The 22,627-nt window shown below is 50.4% G+C and overlaps 1 protein-coding gene across 1 annotated transcript in view; it reads right to left on the bottom strand.

Moving 5' to 3' along the window:
- Window positions 1–15,095, bottom strand: part of FBXL16 (F-box and leucine rich repeat protein 16) — a 237,595-nt gene extending 222,500 nt beyond the window's left edge. Inside the window, exon 1 of the mRNA XM_069210550.1 lies at window positions 14,612–15,095. The gene's annotated coding sequence lies outside the window, so the exon portion shown is untranslated. The remainder of the gene's footprint in view (window positions 1–14,611) is intronic.
- Window positions 15,096–22,627: the final 7,532 nt, after the last annotated feature.

Consider the following 22,627-nt stretch of genomic DNA (forward strand, 5'->3'; position numbering starts at 1 on the left):
TGAGAGAGGTTGTGGCGTAATGGTTAGTTGTCTTTAAAGGTGGGGAAACGGGTTTGAGTCTCGGCAGGAGGCTCAATAACCTGTGATTCTGTGCAAATCACTTAATTCTAAAAATGAATGTGTCCATGTGTAATGCAACTGGTGCTCATGGAAAGTGCTCTGATACCTTTGGCTTGAGTTTGTGCTATATTAAAGTGCAAAAAAGAAAGATGAGATTGAGTTCAAACACATGCACTTGAGTGGAGTTTGGGGACAAAAGTAATGATTTTGTGCAATCACTTAATCTCTCCAAGCCTAAAAATAAATATGTCTGTGTGTAATGCAACTGCTGCTCATGTAAAGTTCTCCGATACCTTCGGTTCAAGCTTGCACTACATGAAAGTGCAAAAACAAAAAAAAGAAGAGGAGACTGTGTTCAAACACATGCACTTGTGTGGAGTGTGGAGACAAAACTAATTTAAAAAGTACCTCGGAAGCGTGCAGCTAGTGGAAGGACACTAGCCACCAACTGGAAACAGTACTTGGTCCAAGCTCCAGGGAACAGCCGAGGAAAGAGGAAGTGAAACGTGATAACGTGACCCTGCTGCTGGTGACCAGTGAGAACCCAGAAAATTAGACTGACCACGAAGCCTATGAATGGTAAGTAATGGGCTGGTTTTAAGTCCCTTTTACAATGTTTTCTTTAATTGTAAGAGATTTCGCAAGTGCTGAGCAGACAAAACTTAAAAACTGTTAAATGTGTATTAATGCATTGACAGCCTAAGAAGTGTTTGGGAACTCCCATTTCTTGTCGAATTGTCGCTGAAACAGGCAGAGCCTATCAATCGTTGTTGGCAAAAATGCCCTAAAACGAAAGCATTACCCAAAAAGTTATTTTGCAACTTCCATTTAAAACAGGAAAGTCTGGGTGCTAACATTTATCACAATACATTAGAGGGTCTCCGTCTTGCCTACATGCAAATTGTGGAGTACTGAAATTTCTGGAGAAACACCATCAAAGTATAGAACTTATATTTTTAGAATATTATTTGCAGGGCTCAGGTCATTAAAAGCTTGTAAGTAGGAATTCATCACTTTGTTACGCAAGGTAGGGGCGGTGTAAGTCCTCCAGGTAATAAATGCGTTTATATTTTGTCTATGTTTTATATCTTTTCCGCAGGGCCTTTGACATGGACGGGATTGCTTGGGGAGGGGATATGGCCTACGCCTGAGCTTCCCAATTTGGAACTGGGAGACCAGATTCGGGTTCCGTTGTCGACTCACCAGTCTGTGATTTTGGGCACATCACTTAATTTTCCATGCCCAAAAAAATAGAAGAACTGGCATTGTGTAATGTAATCTGGTGCAAAAGCGCACTAATACCCTCGGGCCAAGTTCGCGCTATATAAAACTGCAAAAAAGATGGAGGTCATGCCGGGTTCTGAGAGAAGAGTTTAAGTACCATGAGAGCAGCCCCACAGCTGCCACATGGAGAAAGTGTTCTGAATAAAATAAAAACAACCGGTTCAGCACCATGGAGAGCAGCTCGGGCTCAGAATGCAGCCATCTATGTTCAGCGCCGTGAACAAGATTCTCCAACCTCAAGGGAAGCCGCGTTACACATCCGCCTGCAAATGAACTTAATACATAGCTTGGCAGGCTACAGCATCTGCTGCAGAAATCTCTGTGCAACATACAGATCACATGTCAAATCACAATAGGTTCATCACAGCTGTTCATACTTCTACAAGTATAATTGGTACAAATTGAGTACCTCTTGAGTTTTCTAATAACCACAACTGGTGTTTAAAGCACTCAAAGGTTGAAAATCTGTGGAGATCTGCCATATATAAAATAAATGGTTATGTTATTTGAATACCTGGAAGTCTGCAATCCCAGTATAAAAACCTGTCTCTAATTTCCTTTTTGCAGGTGTCTTGTGAAACACCTAGTTGCTTGTGCTGAAGAACTGACTAGACACTCAACCTTAAATAACTTATTACAGTTGAGTTCTGTGGTCACGGTGTTTGCTGCCACAGCCAGTAGCCAAGGGCAGGTCAAAGTGCATAATTAACTGCAAAAACAATAAAGAAACCTGGCCTTTTCAATTTCTACTCTATTTTTCCAGCTTCACAGTGATGAGCAGAAATTGGATATTCGTGGAAACATGTTTTTTCTCCGCTTTAGGTAATTATAGAAAAGACAAAATCTCTTTGTATGTTTCTACACATTCTGAGCTGCTGTATTTTCTTTAATCTGACGTGTATTAAACAGATACTATTATCTTTTTGCAACAAATATCTAACTGCATTTTGGCGTATTTAATTTTGCACTAGGGAATCTAATTGTATCCTATATGCTTACAAACATCCTCTTTCACAAGAAAGAGCATCCCACCAAGGACATAAAGGACATATTTAAGAGCCCCTGGCGCCACCGGAGCATCACTTTTAGTGACGCTCCAGTGGTGCTATGCCCTGCACCGTGTTTACAAGGTGGCGTTAAGCCACTTTTTGTGGCTTAACGCCACCTTGTAAATACGGCCCCTTCACACGCAGCACTTTGCGTGGAAGGGGTGTGCAGTGGGTGTTGCTGTGGGCGTGCCACAGCAACACCCATTACATTTTGAGGCTGCCCTAGATTTAAAGGTTTTCATGAACCTGAGGGAGCGCTAACATCTAACACCACCCCAGAGATGGCGTTAGCATGGTGCGAGGAGAAATGCTTTAATTTCTCCTCGTTTTTGCTCTTTCTATGTGTGCTGCATTCTGCTGCACACATAGAAAGAGCAAATGGCCATTTAAGATTGTGTAAAAAGGTGTCTCTTTCTGCACAAAAACAATCTCCCCCTCAACGCAGTCACCCTGGCACCATGGTGCAAGGGTGGTTGCGTTGGCAATCAGCAGCAAATTTAGCGCTGGCGCAGGGAGCAACACATGGGTGTGCCATATTCTATTAAATACAGCACATCCCTGCATTGTGAAAATGATGGAGTGCGGCGCTGCCAATTTTTGGCAGTGTCGCGCTCCATTATTTTCTTTTAAATCTGGGCCTAAGTGTTTCAAGGGAAGAGTGATGGCATGGCCATGTATTATATAAGGGATCAAGGATCCCCCTTCGTACATCAAAAGGATAGTGCAAGTCACCTCTGAGTTCCAAGACCTTAAAAAATAACTCAGCCTTTGGCATTGCTCCTACATAGGGTCATAGAGCTCCTGGTGACTTGCAAAATCCTTATAATGTACGGCAGAGGGGTCTTTATCCCATATAAAATAATGTAAGAAGCAAGGCTGAGCACTGTAAAGTGGCCGAGAAGCAACAAGATATAAGGAAGAGTAGTGGCTTAACAAGTTAAGCCTCGACTGCTAAGATGTTTGAAAGATTTACTTTTTGCAGGTTTGAACCCTGACAGGGCCAATAAAGCCGGCCATCCTACTGAGTAGAATAAGCTGACCACTATTAAATTTGGAAGAAGTAACGTCTGCTATTTACAGGGGTATACACCAGAACACTCGGTAATAGCAAACCCTCTACAAAAAATAAACTATAAATGAAAGCGACTCAATACATAGAAAACGAACACATCCCAGAAGCAATGCTGAGGTTCAATAAATCACATGAAAACTGCCTCTTTTACGATACAAGGACATGAAAACATACTGCTGTCTGAGCCCTGCTCTCCATAATGTATACGGAATCAACTAGTTATGACCCTGGTCGAGTCATAGGCCCTGAAATACTTTAGATGAGACAAACACAAACTGCCTCCTCCCAGCTGATGGTTTAGTAGCCCTGCCACCTACAAAAGAGGGCTTCCAACACGGCCTTGGCATCCTCAAAACACGTACATCAGAGTGTGGTCCCTACAGAGAAACAAATCAATCACAAAAGGAAAGAAAGAACAGACCGTGTCATACTGGGAAAGGGTACAATTCGAATTAATACGAAGAAGGATTGGCCACCATTCCGACCTCAAACCTTTCCACATGCTAGTGATAGATGTACAGGGTAAAGTGGACAGTTGTTAGAAGAAAGTGGCTAGCATTATTTGCCCACTCTTGCCTGGGCTGGAAGCAGATGGAGAGATTTGACTCACTCCTGGCTGAGTCGCACAGGCCATCTCATGGCCTAGATATCTGAAGAGCGCTGGCAGAGTGATGGAAAGACTCCAGGAAGCATGCCATGGTAAGGTCAGTTTATAGTGAATTAAAGCACTATTGACCTCTGACCAGAGGTAACCACCTTCTGCAGCTTGGAAAGTAGCCCCCAGACTATTTATGTATTTACAATTTTAGTTGTATATGGAAAAAAACTACTAGGGCCGATTAGTATATATTCGAATATATCCTTGATTTGTATTCTCAGGGTAACTTTGGGCCTGATTTAGAGAGAGCACTACTGGTTAGAATGCATTTGCACGATGGATCATGGGATATCCGTCACGGTTGTGATGAAACAACCCAGCCTCTGAACTCTAACCCAGTCCTCTAGTCCCCAAGACATGCCCTTCTTACTCAGCCCACTCCTCAGGTAAAACAAAGTCACCATTACTATCTGAGCTGAGCAGCAGAAGGCGGCCTTGAGATCTGTTACATTTGTAACTCTGTGTTCCTTGGCTAAAGGGACTTCAGTCAGATTCTTGCTTGAGAAATGGGGAGTTGCTCAGTCAGTCTGCATTTTTGCAATGGCTGTGAAAGGCAGGTCGGTCTGTAGCAGGATCAGGGACATGCCAGTGGACTTTGTCCCAGCACCATGGGCCTTTGAAAGGCACGAGTCCCTTGCCAGTGTGGCTTTGTAACACTGAAGATCAGGTGGGGGGCAGAGCTTTCCTCCATTACGTGTTCCTAAAGAATGCCATCCATGACACCTGGTAGCAATACTAGGTGCACAGCAACAGAACTAGCACCCCTATCAAACATCCCACTCCTTCACTGTTACACAAACTCACCATTGTAACAGAATCTTCACTGCAAGCCTAAAGGTTGTGCCTTACATTTCCAAACACTTATCGGCACAAAATCTTGAACTTCTCTTCCATATGTCTACATTTGGGCTACATTGGGATGTATGTCAAAGCATTGAGTATACAAATGTTGAACTGCAACACTGTAGTATGCAAGATATTGAATTGTGTAATACTGTAAAGGTAAGCACATAAGGGGAAGTGTACATTTGTTATTTTAATTCAATATCCACTTACATTGACTCTGTTGTTGAAGCAGGTATCTTGCAGTCGATATTGTCACGTCACTATTTAAAAATCAATATTGTTGTAAGACAACCAACATTGTCCTGCATAGACACTTGCAAAACAGATAATATTGTTGCATGAGTTTACCGAGAGCAAACCTTCTCCTTACATAAACCTGCAGCATGTTTATCCTCCCTTGCATATAGCCAACAGTTTCACTGTGTTAACTCACTAGGGGCCACATGTATGAACATTTGGAATTGTGATTTCCTAATTGCGATTCCATGCGAATCGCAATTAGGAAATCGCAAATCGAAATGAAAGAAACTCCATTGAGTTTCTTTTGCGGTTCCCGGTGGATCACATATAGACCTACCTCATCAATATTAACGAGGTGGGTCGCAATTGCGACCCACTGGGAATCGCAAAAATCACAGGGATGGTGGCCTGCTGGTGTCAGCAGACCACCATATCTGTGATTGCTTTTAAATAAAGCAATCGATTTTTTTTTAAACGCATTCTGTTTTCCTTAAAGGAAAACAGGTCGCATTTAAAAAGAAAAAATGGAATGTTTCAGTTTCATTTTTCTAAGAGTAGGCAGTGGTCTGTGGGACCAATGCCTGCTCTTAAAAATGTTTTCACATGCATTCACAAAGGCGAAGGGGTCCCTTAGGGACCCCTTCTCCTTTGCGAATGGGTTAGCACCAATTTAAAATTGGTGCTACCTGCGATTTTTTTGTGACCGCATTCACAGTCACAAAACAATCATACATACCATTTAGATTCAGTATTAGGAAAGGAAGCCCTGAATACGCCACTTCCAAATAACGAATCGCAAAACCCATATTGCGATTCGGTAACAAGTTACCAAATCGCAGTTTGGGCTGTGTACATCCCAAAAAGCATTTTTCTAGTCGCAAACTGGCCGATTTTGCGAATCGGTCCGTTTGCGACTAGAATAATGCTTTGTACATGTGGCCCTAGATATCTCCATCGTTTGCAAAAAATCACAAGAAATCACCACCTCTCCCTCACAGACACACACTAATACTGTTCACCTGCATAGGTCAACCGGAAGTCAACACCTCTACTGCCAAGACTCTCAGGAAGCAAACTCTCCTCCTGTATAAGCCTACACGGCGTTAAATCCTCCCTTGCACAACTCTTGTGAAGCCTTGGCGTTGACGGGAAGTCAACATCTTCACACAACAAACTTGCGGGAACGCAGAAAGAAGTATTTCCTGCAAACATATTGAAAGAGATCCAGAGCTTTACCTGCAAAAACACGGGGTGTATATTGCCCTTTTTCACATAAACACACAGAAGAGCTACGCTCGTTTCTTCCCCACCACATTGACCTGTTTCAGGTCCTGAGCTCGCCCCCCACGACCGCAGCACCAACCTGCTGCCCTCTGCCTCTGTCCCACGAGCACGCTGCCGTTTGCGTGTTCGAGGCCCTCCTCCACCCTCAGGCATCCTCCTGCGCCTCATCCCTGGTGGCTAGTGGGCTCACTTGACCCGTGTGCCGCTTCCGCCGTCCTGTAAGTGTTTTTGGCTTTTTCGTTTTTTTCTGCGCCTCGCCGCCGGCGCTTCTGCCCCCTTTGTGCCCCCCTGATTGCTGTCTCCCCGATCGTGTATTGTGCCATTTTTGTATTTCTGATTGTATTTCTGATTGTATTTTCTCTTTGTAACTGCTTGTAGTTTTGCTCGTTTTCAGTGTTTTTTGCCCCTTGTGCGCTCCCCGTTCCCTGCCGCTGCCTCCCTGCGGCCCCGCCCCCCTCGCACCCCCATTTGCCGCTCCCTCCCGCCTCCCGCCTCCCAGCTGCTCCTCCCTCCCCCCTCCCTTCTTAATGGCTGGCGCTGCGCGTCGCGAGTGAGCGAACTCTGACCTGTTTCAGGTCCTGAGCTCGCCCCCCACGACCGCAGCACCAACCTGCTGCCCTCTGCCTCTGTCCCACGAGCACGCTGCCGTTTGCGTGTTCGAGGCCCTCCTCCACCCGCAGGCATCCTCCTGCGCCTCATCCCTGGTGGCTAGTGGGCTCACTTGACCCGTGTGCCGCTTCCGCCGTCCTGTAAGTGTCTTTGGCTTTTTCGTTTTTTTCCGCGCCTCGCCGCCGGCGCTTCTGCCCCCTTTGTGCCCCCCTGATTGCTGTCTCCCCGATCGTGTATTGTGCCATTTTTGTATTTCTGATTGTATTTCTGATTGTATTTTCTCTTTGTAACTGCTTGTAGTTTTGCTTGTTTTCAGTGTTTTTTGCCCCTTGTGCGCTCCCCGTTCCCTGCCGCTGCCTCCCTGCGGCCCCGCCCCCCTCGCGCCCCCATTTGCCGCTCCCTCCCGCCTCCCGCCTCCCAGCTGCTCCTCCCTCCCCCCTCCCTTCTTAATGGCTAGCGCTGCGCGTCGCGAGTGAGCGAACTCTGACCTGTTTCAGGTCCTGAGCTAGCCCCCCACGACCGCAGCACCAACCTGCTGCCCTCTGCCTCTGTCCCACGAGCACGCTGCCGTTTGCGTGTTTGAGGCCCTCCTCCACCCGCAGGCATCCTCCTGCGCCTCATCCCTGGTGGCTAGTGGGCTCACTTGACCCGTGTGCCGCTTCCGCCGTCCTGTAAGTGTTTTTGGCTTTTTCGTTTTTTTCCGCGCCTCGCCGCCGGCGCTTCTGCCCCCTTTGTGCCCCCCTGATTGCTGTCTCCCCGATCGTGTATTGTGCCATTTTTGTATTTCTGATTGTATTTCTGATTGTATTTTCTCTTTGTAACTGCTTGTAGTTTTGCTCGTTTTCAGTGTTTTTTGCCCCTTGTGCGCTCCCCGTTCCCTGCCGCTGCCTCCCTGCGGCCCCGCCCCCCTCGCGCCCCCATTTGCCGCTCCCTCCCGCCTCCCAGCTGCTCCTCCCTCCCCCCTCCCTTCTTAATGGCTGGCGCTGCGCGTCGCGAGTGAGCGAACTCTGACCTGTTTCAGGTCCTGAGCTCGCCCCCCACGACCGCAGCACCAACCTGCTGCCCTCTGCCTCTGTCCCACGAGCACGCTGCCGTTTGCGTGTTCGAGGCCCTCCTCCACCCGCAGGCATCCTCCTGCGCCTCATCCCTGGTGGCTAGTGGGCTCACTTGACCCGTGTGCCGCTTCCGCCGTCCTGTAAGTGTCTTTGGCTTTTTCGTTTTTTTCCGCGCCTCGCCGCCGGCGCTTCTGCCCCCTTTGTGCCCCCCTGATTGCTGTCTCCCCGATCGTGTATTGTGCCATTTTTGTATTTCTGATTGTATTTCTGATTGTATTTTCTCTTTGTAACTGCTTGTAGTTTTGCTCGTTTTCAGTGTTTTTTGCCCCTTGTGCGCTCCCCGTTCCCTGCCGCTGCCTCCCTGCGGCCCCGCCCCCCTCGCGCCCCCATTTGCCGCTCCCTCCCGCCTCCCGCCTCCCAGCTGCTCCCCCCCTCCCTTCTTAATGGCTGGCGCTGCGCGTCCGCGCGCAGCGGGCGCCCAGAGGCAAGCCCGTCTGCGCCCGTCCGTGCCTGGACCGCGCCCAGCGCCACACCCCCTGGCCCTCGCGCCCCCCGCATCCACTACTCAATCGACGAACTCCTCGCCTTCAACCCCGGCCCCTCCACTGAATGCTGCCGGGCATCCCCGAAGCACACTAAAGGACCTTTTTCCTGCCGTACCTGCAACTTCTCCTGCATCAGAACGACCAATCCAACTACTGAAACATTCAACCCCAACCACCTGAACTGCATCCTCATCAACACCCGCTCCGCATGAAAACACGCCATCGAGCTCTGGGATTTGCTCGACACCACTGCTCCTGACGTGGCTTTCCTGACCGAAACCTGGTGGAACGACTCCTCGTCTCCGGACATCGCCATCGCCATACCGGACGGCTACAAAATCACCAGAAGAGATCGAACCAACGGAATCGGCGGCGGAATAGCCATCGCTCACAAAGCTACCCTCAAAATCCACACCCACTCGGACGACACCCTCAGGACAGCCGAACACCTCCACTTCCAGATCCACACGGACCCCAACATGACCCTCAGAGGAACCCTCATTTACCGCCCTCCAGGACCAAGAGCCCCCTTCAGCGACACCATCGCCGACCTTGCAAGCACCCACGCCCTCGCTTCCCCGGATTACATCCTCCTGGGAGATCTGAACTACCATCTGGAAAATGCCAACGACGTCAACACTGCATCACTGACCTCCAACCTCCTCAACCTCGGACTCCGCCAGCTAGTCAACACGCCCACCCACATCGCCGGACACACCCTTGACCCCCTCTTCACCTCAAGCAACCACATTTCCTTCAGCCACACCTCCGAACTCCACTGGACCGACCATCACTGCGTCCATTTCACCTATAAGAAAACCACAGAGCAACACCGCATCCAGCTACCTCCCCACCGCCGCTGGGGCAAAGTCACCCAAGACCAACTGACCAGCACCCTCATCAACAACCTTCCACCCGACGCAACCGACCCGAGCACAGCCGCCATCAACCTCCATCAATGGATCCTCGACTGCGCCAACACCCTTGCCCCTCTCAAGAAACCCACCGCCATCCAAGGAAAGAAAAAACCAGCCTGGTTCACAGACGATCTAACCACCTCCAAAAGCATCTGCCAGAAGCTCAAAAAGAAATGGATCCAAGAACGCACACCCGATAACCTCGCCGCCCTCAAAAACGCCAACCGCGAACACCACCAACGGATCCGCATCGCCAAGCGCGCCCACTTCACCGAACGCATCAACAACAACGCCCACGACTGCAAAGAACTCTTCGGCATCGTGAAGGAACTCTCCAATCCAAAAGCCAACTCCAACGACATCCCGCCCTCCCAGAAACTCTGCGACGACCTCTCCACCTTCTTCCACCAGAAAATCGCTACCATCCACGACAGCTTCAACACCGGTCCACCGCCAGACCCCACCCCTGACGTCTCCTCCCGCGACTGCCGCCTCACCGCCTGGACCCACGTGGACGAGGCAGAAACCATAACAACCATGAACACCATCCACTCAGGCTCCCCCACGGACCCCTGCCCACATCATGTTTTCAACTCAGCCAACGCCACCATCGCCCCCGAACTCCGCAAGATCATCAACCTCTCCTTCACTTCTGCCACCTTCCCGGACAGCTGGAAACACGCAGAAATCCAACCCCTCCTCAAAAAACCCAAGGCCGACCCCAACGATCTCAAAAACTTCCGTCCGATCTCTCTCCTCCCTTTTCCAGCGAAAGTCATCGAGAAGATCGTCAACACTCAGCTCACCCACTTCCTCGAAGACAATTCCATCCTGGACCCCTCACAATCCGGATTCAGACGAAACCACAGCACTGAGACTGCTCTCCTTGCCGCCACAGATGACATCAGACATCAAATGGACAACGGCGAAACCTCAGCCCTCATCCTCCTCGACTTATCAGCCGCCTTTGACACCGTCTGCCACCACACCCTACTGACCCGCCTCCAGGAAGCCGGCATCCAAGATAAAGCCCTCCACTGGATCTCATCCTTCCTCTCCGACAGAACGCAGAGAGTCCGTCTCTCCCCTTTCCGCTCCAAAGCCACCAACCTCATCTGCGGCGTCCCCCAAGGATCCTCCCTCAGCCCTACGTTGTTCAACGTCTACATGGCCCCCCTCGCTCAACTGGCCCGCCAACATCATCTCAGCATCATCTCCTACGCCGACGACACCCAGCTCGTCCTCTCCCTGACCAAAGACCCGCTCACCGCCAAAACAAACCTCCACGAGGGACTAAAATCCATCGCCGATTGGATGAACAACAGTCGCCTGAAACTCAACTCCGACAAGACGGAAGTCCTCATCCTCGGGCGCACTCCCTCGGCCTGGAACGACTCATGGTGGCCCTCCGTCCTCGGACCCCCGCCCACGCCTGCCAGCCACGTAAGAAACCTCGGCTTCATCCTGGACTCCGACCTCACCATGTCCAAACAGGTCAGCGCCGTCTCCTCCTCCTGTTTCAACACCCTTCGAATGCTCCGCAGAATCTTCAAGTGGATTCCAACAGAAACCAGAAAGACGGTGACCCAAGCCCTCGTCAGCAGCAGACTTGACTACGGCAACGCACTCTACACAGGCATCCCAACCAAAGACATCAAACGACTCCAACGTATCCAAAATGCCTCCGCCCGACTGATCCTGGACATACCCCGCCGAAGTCACATCTCCCCTCACCTAAAGGAACTCCACTGGCTCCCGGTAGACAAGAGGATCACCTTTAAACTCCTGACCCACGCTCACAAGGCACTTCACAACACCGGACCCTCCTACCTCAACACCAGACTTAACTTCTACACTCCAACACGTCAACTCCGATCCGCCAACCTCGCCCTCGCCATCGTACCCCGAATCCAGCGCAAGACATCCGGCTGCAGATCCTTCTCCTTCCTCGCCGCCAAGTCCTGGAACTCTCTCCCCACATCTCTTCGCCAGACCCAGGACCTCCTCGCATTCAGAAGGCTCCTCAAGACCTGGCTCTTCGACCGCTAAATCAGCAGCGCTCCCCCCCCCCCTCAGCGCCTCGAAACCCTGACGGGTACATAGCGCGCTTTATAAATGCTATGATTGATTGATTGATTGATTGACATTCACACATATAAACGTGCACATAAAAACCTCATCCATCCTTTCAAAACGGCGTTTTTAATATACGTACTAACTCCATTTCACTTCATAAGGCCTCTCTTGTGGCTTAGGACCACTCCTTACCAATCATACAGTACCCCGTAGGATGTCATTGCCAAATAAATTGAGCCTTCTACGTAGCCTTTGATCTATCCAATCATGTGATACAATGTAGCTTCTAGATATAAAGAGCAATCAGCTTGGTCACCATTTTGTATGCTCCCCTGCCTGACAGAAAAGCAGTATGTTAGTTTATATTTTAGAAATGACCAAAATACGTTTGCTTCACATATTGCTTTAGGGAAGCAACTGTAATGTTGGGCAGTTACTTTGGGGTTCTACGGGCGGCAATGGCCAACATAAACCCATCACCAGAAATACTAAAACATTAATTTCCAGCAAACACTATAGCCTGATGACTAGATGCTTGATACCTCACTTGACAACCCACAGCACATCACAGGACATGTCAAGCTGCCAGCACGCAGGATGTCACCTGAAAAATGCAGCCTTGCCTCACAGAATCAACAAATTCTGTCCTTGTTGCCCGACCAATTCATAGTTTGGGCTCAAGTGGTGTGTATTCTGGCTTTTGGAACCAAGAAGCATGTGTTTTATTTATAAGTGTAGTAGACAGCCTTGCGCACAGTGAATGAAAATCATATCTGATGGAAAAAATTGGCTCTCATCCAATATAAAAGCGCAAAACCTAAGGGCCTCATTACTTGTGATACAAACACATGGTCACAGTTCACAGCCTGATGTCCCAAACTCTTAGTTTGTAACAAGTTGTCATGGAAAGATGGGCTCACACCCAGCAGGGCACTGCAGATACAGAGTCTGTATCCATGTGGGACCCAAAGAGACCTGTTACCAATCATAACTACCAGAAGAGGGATCTACAGGGCTCTGAAAACAAGAAATAAGTGGGATTTGTTATGTTAAATAAGGCCTTGTAACACGTATTGTTTCGGGATTTAAAATCCAAAATCTAGCCATAACATCCATAGGTACGCTCTACATCTAAGGCCCCAAAAAGTAATCATACAAAGGCCTATCCTACATCTAAAATCTGAAACCTCACCCTGCAATCAGAGCCCATGCCTAAAACTGAATCCACACACCTTCACACACATACACAGAACCACAAAACTGCATCATGCCTAGAGAGGCCCGGCCTAATTCTGAAGCACCAAACCACACCTTACTTACTAAGACCCCAGTGAATACTGAGACATCATCGGAGCTAGGTGAAGAGACAGGTCTTCGGGTTCTTGCAGGATTCAAGAACTGAAGAGGAGGCTCTGAAGTGCACAGGCAGGCTCTAGGAGCGAGGTAAAAGAAGGCACGACCGCCGGACCTGGTTCTGCTATGCAGGGTGTGTGTCCAGCAGCAGTTCGACTGAGTGGAAGTGTCAGTAGTGCCAGGTTGGTGCAACACCCAGCACTAAAAACGTAACCTACCATCAAAGGCTCCCAGTGAAACTGATAAAACAAACAATGGGCATATCGAGGCTCAGCTTAAATCTGACGCTGTGTCCTCATCTACGTCAAAACATCCATTCCAAGCAGCCACACCGCCTCTCACACACCTCAGAAAGCGCAGATCTCGCCGCTGGCACCAGTGGTAGAGTCTCCATAGAATGAGGCACTTGTTCATGCGGCAAACCCCCAGAGAGCTGGTCCAGAGGCCCAACCAAACGTCTGAACTCCGGGACACCACCAGCAGCCGATACCCCAAGAGCTTCAGAGGCGACGGAATACAGGCTCACAAAGGCGCGCCCTCACACAGCCTGTACACACAGGCTGCAAGACGTGAGGACCTGTAAACACACAGATTAAATATTCTAAGGGTCTCTACTGAGATGAGTAGTAAGTGCCTTTCAATACCCTTAAACGACAAATTTACCCAAACAGAAATCATGTTCGACTCACTCTGAATCTCAGAAGCTTGTGCGGGTGTCTCAGAGCATACTTCACCCTGTTACCACAGTAAGTTTAATTATTTATGTACATCAATGTCTGAGGGAAGAGTTGTCTGAAAATGCAAAAATTGCCCGGTTTAATCATCCGACGAACACAGAGGACTACGAGGGCAAAGATTTTGGAAAAGATACAGACCGACTGGAAGGTGGGTCCGAATAAAGGCTATCTTCATGCGGGTGCCAACACACAAGACGGTGCACGATAGCTTGTGAGCGTTGGGGACAAGGAAGAGGAGTCCTAGGCTGTCAGTGCGCCCGTGACCTATACTGCACAGTATAGAGACGTGGTTGACCAAATGTCAAAGATGAAAGGTCAAAGGTCACCCATTGCCTCTCCTCAAATGAAAAGAGTTACAACCCACCAAGGGTGCTCTAATGGGCAGACGGTAGAGCTGGTCGGACCCCTGCAAGAGTGGGTGCCCACAGCACCAATGTCGAGTCACTTTAAATGGGTTTTTCAAAGCCAGAAAGTCAGAGCATAGAGATCGATTAGTCATTTCTTGATCAACGAACCCGAACAGTGCTAGTGCGGGTCGAACATACGAACAGGAAACCGAAACCAACGCCCTTAGCATTTGAATATTTTTATAAGACAGGGCTCGGTGGCCCATGCCAGTATTGCGAGTAGCCGGTCGTGTTCCCAAGGGACCAGTGATGTGAGAACCTGGCACCCCAGGGTTCTCAGTTCGTCAGTGTATCGCCGAGCTGTGGAGAAAAGCATTGGGCACACATCCCACCCAAGGACAGGGGCAAAGGGCAGCGCTGCGTCAAGGCTCAGCGCCAGTGGCATGCAACTGAAGAAAAGAAACAGAAATGGTCCTTACCTCAGGCGTCTGCCCTTCACTTCATGCCATCATTCCACTCGGGGTCGCCGTCCCTGTCACGCGATTCGTGTCGACGACCCTTCCACTTGGAAATCAAATGAAGACATCAACAGACGAGGCGAGGTCGTCCATGTATCCCACAGCAGCCCGGGGGGGCGTCGAGGGCGTCAGATAAAAGGATGCTGTGCGTGGGCAGAGCGCCTTCCGCTCCTCTGTCAGCTTTCTCTGCGCGTGATCGCCTCCAAAATGGAATCCGTGATCCCGGAGGTGTCTGAGGGAAAAGACGGATAAGACTTGTCCTCGGGTAGGGCCGCGCTCCTCCAAAACACAAGGATGAAAATGGTGCCTACCACCGGCAGCTAGCGGCCAGAGGCGGAGAAGGGCAGACAGACAGAGACGGCGAGGATGCAGATGCCGGGAGGAGAGCTGACAACACAGACACACATATGAACACACACACACACACTCTGCCTCTGTCCTGCACGCACGCACACACGGGGTGTCACAGACCAATCCCCGTTAAAGAGACAGCGCCATTATTATCAATAATTCATGACTCCGAGCTGGCTGCCCTTCCTCCTTCTCTCCTCCCTCCTTCCCCCGGCCCACCCCGCCTCTCCCTCCCAACCGGCATCCTCATGGATGACAAGCTCTCAATGAGGCCAACCGGTGCCCCTGCGTCCACTGCTGGTGAGCAGCCTTTGTTGGCACGACCCCCCTCTCCCCCAAGCCCCCTTCCACCACCCTCATAAACCTATAGAACAGAAAATCCAAATTCAGGCAATCGGGCTCTTAATCTGCTGGGCGGAGAGTGAAAACTGAACCTCGCTGTTGGGTGTGTCCACTACGTGTACCGGCGTGTTAGCGGTGAATGGAGTGACCTGCTGTGTTACTGGGTGTGAGGTCTGTAAGTATAGGGATGTGATAGGGGTCCAGGTGCTGGGAGTGGTTGCCTGTCACAGGTAATGATGGCGGGGTGGGGAGGGGGTGTAGAAAGTGAAAGCTCTGCTGCAGAATACCTAGATTACAAGTGTGTGTGTAAATATACAGATGCGTTGCAGAGGGGCATTCCATGCTGTAGTACATCAGGGCCTCACATCATACACGTATGTCACGGACACAGAGTTAAATACCCTGCCGCCTTTAAGGTAATAACATGCAGGGTTGGCATGCTCTACTGCAAGATATGGCTGTATGTATGTGTTCAGAAGTGGTTATGATGCGGAGTCCGGGCATGCCCTGCTACAGGACACCAGGACTCGGGTTTATCAATGTGTGACTGATGCAGGGTTACATGTCCTTCTGCAGGACACGAGAACTGGGGATTATAACAATGTGTGACTGATACAGGGTTACACACCCTTCTGGAGGACACGAGGACTGGGGTTGTAAATATGTGTGTCTGATACAGAGTTACACACTCTTCTGCAGGATATGAGGACTGTCGATTAGAACTATGTATGACTGATACAGGATTACATGTCCTTCAGCAGGACACCAGGGGTATGACTGATACAGGGTTAACGCCCTTCTGCAAGACACAAGGACTGGGTATTATAAATAGGTGTGACTGATACTGTTGTAGAGACTCCCATTAAACTAACAAAAGTACGGGATTTAGGCAGCAGCAACTGAGCTCGGGTTACTGAGTCTGATCCTTCGCCGTGTGACAGCTGTCGGCCTAACCATTCCAGCCAGCTAACTGCACCTCACCAGTACCCAAGAGTAAAGGGGATTTGTGGCATCCCTTTGCATGACATCTAGATTTCTCAGGGAAATCTCAGTAGAACAGTTCTTAGACCCCTTTCTCTCAGTCACATATTTCTCACACTTACAAAGACAAACAGAAGCAGGACTAGGGTCAATAAGTTTTATTGAATCAACTGCTTTGTTTGTAAAAAGGCATGTATTGTGATTATAAGGATGATAAAACATGATAGAAGCAAAACAGTGATGAGAAAAGTGACATGTAGAAAAGATCCCACCACACTGTCACCATTATAGTTCTAGAATCCCCACCTACAATACAAATATTCTATACAAGAGCATGGCAGTGTAAGCCCTAATCTACCCAACAGGCCCACTGAAAGGTATTCGTCCCCCATACCTCTGTTTGTAGGGACCGAAGGGGTCTGTTGGTCTCCTGAGAGTCCTCCCACATTGGGGGCAAATAAGGCGTCAGGTCTCAGCAGAAACTGCAAGGACGACGTGCAACATGCAGTGACGAGTGCCTGGAATTCCCCTCTATCGCGTAGGGTTCATTGAGGTGTTTTCTAATAAAACATCTGGTGTTCTGAGAAAACTGCCCTGATGTGACAATGTAAGGAAATGCCTCCTTGGCATGGTTACCCCCTGACGTTTTGCCTTTGCTGATGCTAAGTTATGATTTGAAAGTGTGGTGGGACCCTGCTAACCAGGCCCCAGCACCAGTGTTCTTTCCCTAAACTGTACCTTTGTCTCCACAATTGGCACAACCCTGGCACTCAGGTAAGTCCCTTGTAACTGGTACCAAGGGCCCTGATGCCAGGGAAGGTCTCTAAGGGCTGCAGCATGTCTTATGCCACCCTGGGGACCCCTCACTCAGCACATGCACACTGCCTCACAGCTTGTGTGTGCTGGTGGGGAGAAAATGACTAAGTCGACATGGCACTCCCCTCAGAATGCCATGCCAACCTCACACTGCCTGTGGCATAGGTAAGTCACCCCTCTAGCAGGCCTTACAGCCCTAAGGCAGGGTGCACTATACCACAGGTGAGGGCATATGTGCATGAGCACTATGTCCCTACTGTGTCTAAGCAAAACCTTAGACATTGTAAGTGCAGGGTAGCCATAAGAGTATATGATCTGGGAGTTTGTCAAACACGAACTCCACAGTTCCATAATGGCTACACTGAAAACTGGGAAGTTTGGTATCAAACTTGTCAGCACAATAAATGCACACTGATGCCAGTGTGCAATTTATTGTAACATACACCCAGAGGGCACATTAGAGGTGCCCCCTGAATACCAACCCAACTTCCAGTGTAGGCTGACTACTTTCTGCCAGCCTGCCACACAAACCAGACATGTTGCTGGCCACATGGGGAGAGTGCCTTTGTCACTCTGTGGCCAGCAACAAAGTCTGTTCTGGGTGGAGGTGCTTCTCACCTCCCCCTGCAGGAACTGTAACACCTGGCGGTGAGCCTCAAAGGCTCACCCCTTTTGTTACAGCACCACAGGGCATCCCAGCTAGTGGAGATGCCGGCCCTCCGGCCACTGCCCCCACTTTTGGCAGCAAGGCTGGAGGAGATAATTAGAAAAACAAGAAGGAGCCACCCACCAGTCAGGACAGCCCCTAAGGTGTCCTGAGCTGAGGTGACTTCTGCTTTTAGAAATCCTCCATCTAGAGAGTGGAGGATTCCCCCAATAGGATTAGGGATGTGCCCCCCTCCCCACAGGGAGGAGGCACAAAGAGGGTTTAGCCACCCTCCAGGACAGTAGCCATTGGCTACTGCCCTACCAGGCATAAACACACAGCTAAATATAGTATTTAGGGGCACCCCAGAACCTAGGAAACCAGATTCCTGCAACCTTAACAAAGAAGAAGGACTGCTGACCTGAAGCCCTGCAGAGAAGATGGAGACGACAACTGCCTTGGCCCCAGCCCTACCGGACTGTCTCCCAACTTCTAAGAAAACTGCAACAGCGATGCATCCAACAGTGACCAGCGACCACTGAAGCCTCATAGGACTGCCCTGCACCCAAGGACCAAGAAACACCCGTGTACAGCGGCTCTGTTCAAAACCAGCTACCTCTTGCCAACAAAGAAGCAACTTCCAAAGACTTCACGTTTCTAAACCGGAAGCGGGAGACTTCACCCTCTACACCCGACGCCCCCAGCTTGACCTGCAGAAAACCTCAGGGAGGACTCCCCAGCGACTGCGAGCCCGTGAGTAACCAGAGACAACCCCCCTGAGCCCCCATAGTGATGCCTGCAGAGGGAATCCAGAGGCTCCCCCTGACCACGACTGCCTGTAACAAGGGACCCGACGCCTGGAACCAACACTGCACCGGCAGCCTCCAGGACCTGAAGGAACCAAACTCCAGTGCAAGAGATACCCCCAGACGACCCTCTGCCTAGCCCAGGTCGTGGCTGCCCCAAGGAGCCCCCCCTGTGCCTGCCTGCATCTTTGAAGTGACCCCCGGGTCTCTCCATTACTTCCTATACAAAACCCGACGCCTGTTTGCACACTGCACCCGGCCACCCCTGAGTCGCTGAGGGTGTACTTTCTGTGCCTTCTTGTGTCCCCCCAGGTGCTCTACAAAACCCCCCTGGTCTGCCCCCGAGGACTTACCTGCTAGCTGACTGGAACCGGAGCACCCCTGTTCTCCATAGAAGCCTAGGTGCTTTGGGCACCTCTTTGACCTCTGCACCTGACCGGCCCTGAGCTGCTGGTGTGGTAACTTTGGGGTTGCCTTGAACCCCCAACGGTGGGCTACCTATGCCCCAACTTTGAGACTTGTAAGTGTTTTACTTACCTTCAAAACTAACCTTTACTTACCTCCCCCAGGAACTGTTGATTTTTGCACTGTGTCCACTTTTGAAATAGCTTATTGCCATTTTTACAAAGACTGTACATGATATTGTGTTCATTCAAAATTCCTAAAGTATCTAAGTTAAGTACCTTACATTTAAAGTACTAACTGTAAATCTTGAACCTGTGGTTCTTAAAATAAACTAAGAAAATATATTTTTCAATATAAAAACCTATTGGCCTGAAGTAAGTCTTTGAGTGTGTGTTCCTCATTTATTGCCTGTGTGTGTACAACAAATGCTTAACACTACCCTCTGATAAGCCTACTGCTCGACCACACTACCACAAAATAGAGCATTAGAATGATCTATTTTTGCCACTATCTTACCTCTAAGGGGAACCCTTGGACTCTGTGCACACTATTTCCTACTTTGAAATAGTATATACAGAGCCAACTTTCTACATTGGTGGATCAGTGGTGGGGCCTAAGACTTTGCATTTGCTAGACTACTCAGCCAATACCTGATCACACGACTAAATTCCAAAAATTGTAATTAGAAACTAATTTTGAAATTTGAGCAATTTTTCTAAATTTTTAAAAGTCCTGCTAGGGCCTTGTGTAAGTCCCTGTTAGCATTTCTTTTAGAGTTTAAAAGTTTTGTAAAAGTTTGGATTAAGTTCTAGAGAGAGTTTTACATTCTTAAAAAGTATCCCAACTTTTAGAGCTATAGGTGGTCATTACAACCCTGGCGGTCGGTGTTAAAGCAGCGGTAAAACCGCCAACAGGCCCGCAGAAAAAAAAATGGAATCACGACCGGGGCGGAAACCGCCAACAAAGACAGCCACTTTAACACTCCGACCGCCATGGTGGTACAAACAAACAGCTTGGCAGTCACCGCCAACAGACAGGCGGAAGACAATGTAACGCCCACAGTATCACAACCTACCAATCCGCCACCTTTTCCGGGGCGGATTCACCGCGAACAAAAACACGGCGGAAACAGGACTTCGAAGGGAAAACGCTCACCTCTACACACCCCACAAGGAATCTGGACGCCATGGAACCCGAGCTCCACATCCTGCCAGCCCTTATCTTCTTGCTCCTCTACCAGGAGCACGAACGCCGGCGGCGAAGACCACAGTGAGTACAGCACCTACGAAACAGGGGAGGGGGAGGGAAAAGAGAGCGACACACACACGTAACACGCACCACCCCCACCTCCACCCTCACCCATGACAACACACACACTAATACAGAATGATACATAACAGTTACAGCCCCCAAACCCCCTGGGAAGAATGCAAGGACAAGAGGAAATTAGTGTAACCATTGTAATATATTAAAATCCAGTACACAAAAATATATATATACACTATAAACAAAATATGCACCAAGAATAGTAGTCCAGGTAGTGCTCCATTGAAGTCTGTGGAACACTGGGCCCACACGGTATGGGCGAGGCCCACACTCAATCCCCGACGATGACGGAGAGGACACTGCAGGGGCATCAGATAGCAATAAAACAGGCACCTCAGGGGGAAGGGAAAGGGGGCACCTCAGCCGGTTGAGTGCACCACGCCACATCTACGAGGGGGGCCACATGCCCACTGTTCCATCCTGGGGAGTGCAAAGCCACAGTCTCTCAAGTCTCTACAGTGGGTGGTTTGCCCACTGTTCCATCCTGGGGAGTGCAAAGCCACAGTCTCTCAAGTGGATAACAGTCTCCACTGGTTCTGGAGGGGGCTTTGTGCCCAGAGTGCTTCATCCTGCCAAGGACTGAGGTAGTGGATGTTTGTCTCCACTGGTTCTGGAGGGGGCATTGTGCCCAGAGTGCTTCATTCTGCCAAGGACAGAGGTAGTGGATGTGATACTCCACTGGTTCTGGAGGGGGCTTTGTGCCCAGAGTGCTTCATCCAGCCAAGGACAGAGTAGTGGATGTGATACTTCACTGGTTCTGGAGGGGGCTGCAGTGCTTGTGTCGGCGGTGTCCTGTTCAGCGGTGCTTGTGGCGGCGGTGCCCAGTTCAGCGGTGCTTGTGGCGGAGGGGTCCTTTGCAGTGACTCAACTGCTGGCGGTCATGTCTGGCCCAGCGGGGCTGGTGCTGGCGGTCCTGTCTTGGGCAGCAGGGCTGGTGCTGGCGGTCCTGTCCAGGCATGGTGCTGGCGGTCCTGTCCTGGGCAGCAGGGCTGGTGCTGGCGGTGGCCTCCTGGGCAGCGGGGATGATGGGGGGGCCTCCGAGGCAGCGGGGCTGGTGCTGGCAGTGGCCTCCTGGGCAGCTGGGCGGGTGCCTCCTGAGCAGCGGGGATGATGGCGGTCTTCTCCGCTGTGCTGCTCTTCCCAGACTTGCTGACTTTCTTGTGAGCCTTCCCCACCTTGGAAGGTGTCACAGCTAACTCCACACTCCCACCTGTACCCCTAGGAGCGGCTTTGGTGGCTGGAGTCTTCCCCCTCTCCCGCCGGGCACTGGCCAACTTTTGATGCTTGACAGGTGGGGGACTGTCTGTGCTGCGGCTCTGTGACACACTGGCTGCCCTGGTGGCCGGTGCACTCCAGATTCCGGTGACTACAGGCACCACTGGTCCCGGAGATGTGGTGGCTGAGGTGCTAGGTTGGGACCTGGAGAGTCCGGCCCTAGGAGACGGACGGGGTGGGGGAGGTGAGGGAAAGAGGTCAAGGTTGGCCAGGAAAAGTTTATTGGGATCACTGGGACGGGTAGCTGGAGGGGGTTTGGGAGTGGAGGAAAAGGTTGTGGTTGTAGGAGGTGTTCGTTTGGTGACTTTGGGTGAAGGTGCATGCGCTGGAGGCTGTCGTAAGGTGGATGGCTGTTGGGTGGGTGTGTGCCTGCGTTTGTGTATCTTGGGAGGGGGTGTCACAGACACACTGGGAGAGGACACAGGGGATGTGTAAATGGTAGTGGGGGTGGTGACTGCACATGAGCGGGGTGTGGTGGTGTGTGTGCTGGAAGAAGTGGCTGTAGATGTAGTGCAAGCAGGTGTGAGTGGAGACGAGACTGGGAGGGAGACGAGACTGGGAGGGAGGAGGGAGACGAGTGGAGGCAGTGGATGTTGGTGTGTTGCATGTGTGTGTTGCTTGCGTGAGTGCCTGTGGGATGTATGGTGCTTATGTTTGCTTGAGCTTCCCTTGTGTGTTGAGGTGTGTGCATGCTGGTCTGAAGGTGTGCTTGGGATAGGCTGAGGTAGAGGGGATTGGGTCTGGGTGGAGGAAGTTGGAGGGGGGAGGCTAGACACAGGGACAATGGCTGCCATCATTGCTGAGGCCAGAGTCTGAAAAGCTCGCTGAAGGGCCGCCTGACCAGAATGAATGCCCTCCAGGAATGCATTTGTTTGTTGCAACTGCCTTTCTACACCCTGGATGGCATTCAAAATGGTAGACTGCCCAACAGTGAGGGACCTGAGGAGGTCAAAGGCCTTCTCACTGAGGGTAGCAGGGGTGACTGGGGCAGGGCCTGTGGTGCCTGGGGCAAAGGTGATGCCCAACCTG

This window comes from Pleurodeles waltl, chromosome 10 (assembly GCF_031143425.1).
Source record: "Pleurodeles waltl isolate 20211129_DDA chromosome 10, aPleWal1.hap1.20221129, whole genome shotgun sequence".
NCBI lineage: Eukaryota > Metazoa > Chordata > Amphibia > Caudata > Salamandridae > Pleurodeles > Pleurodeles waltl.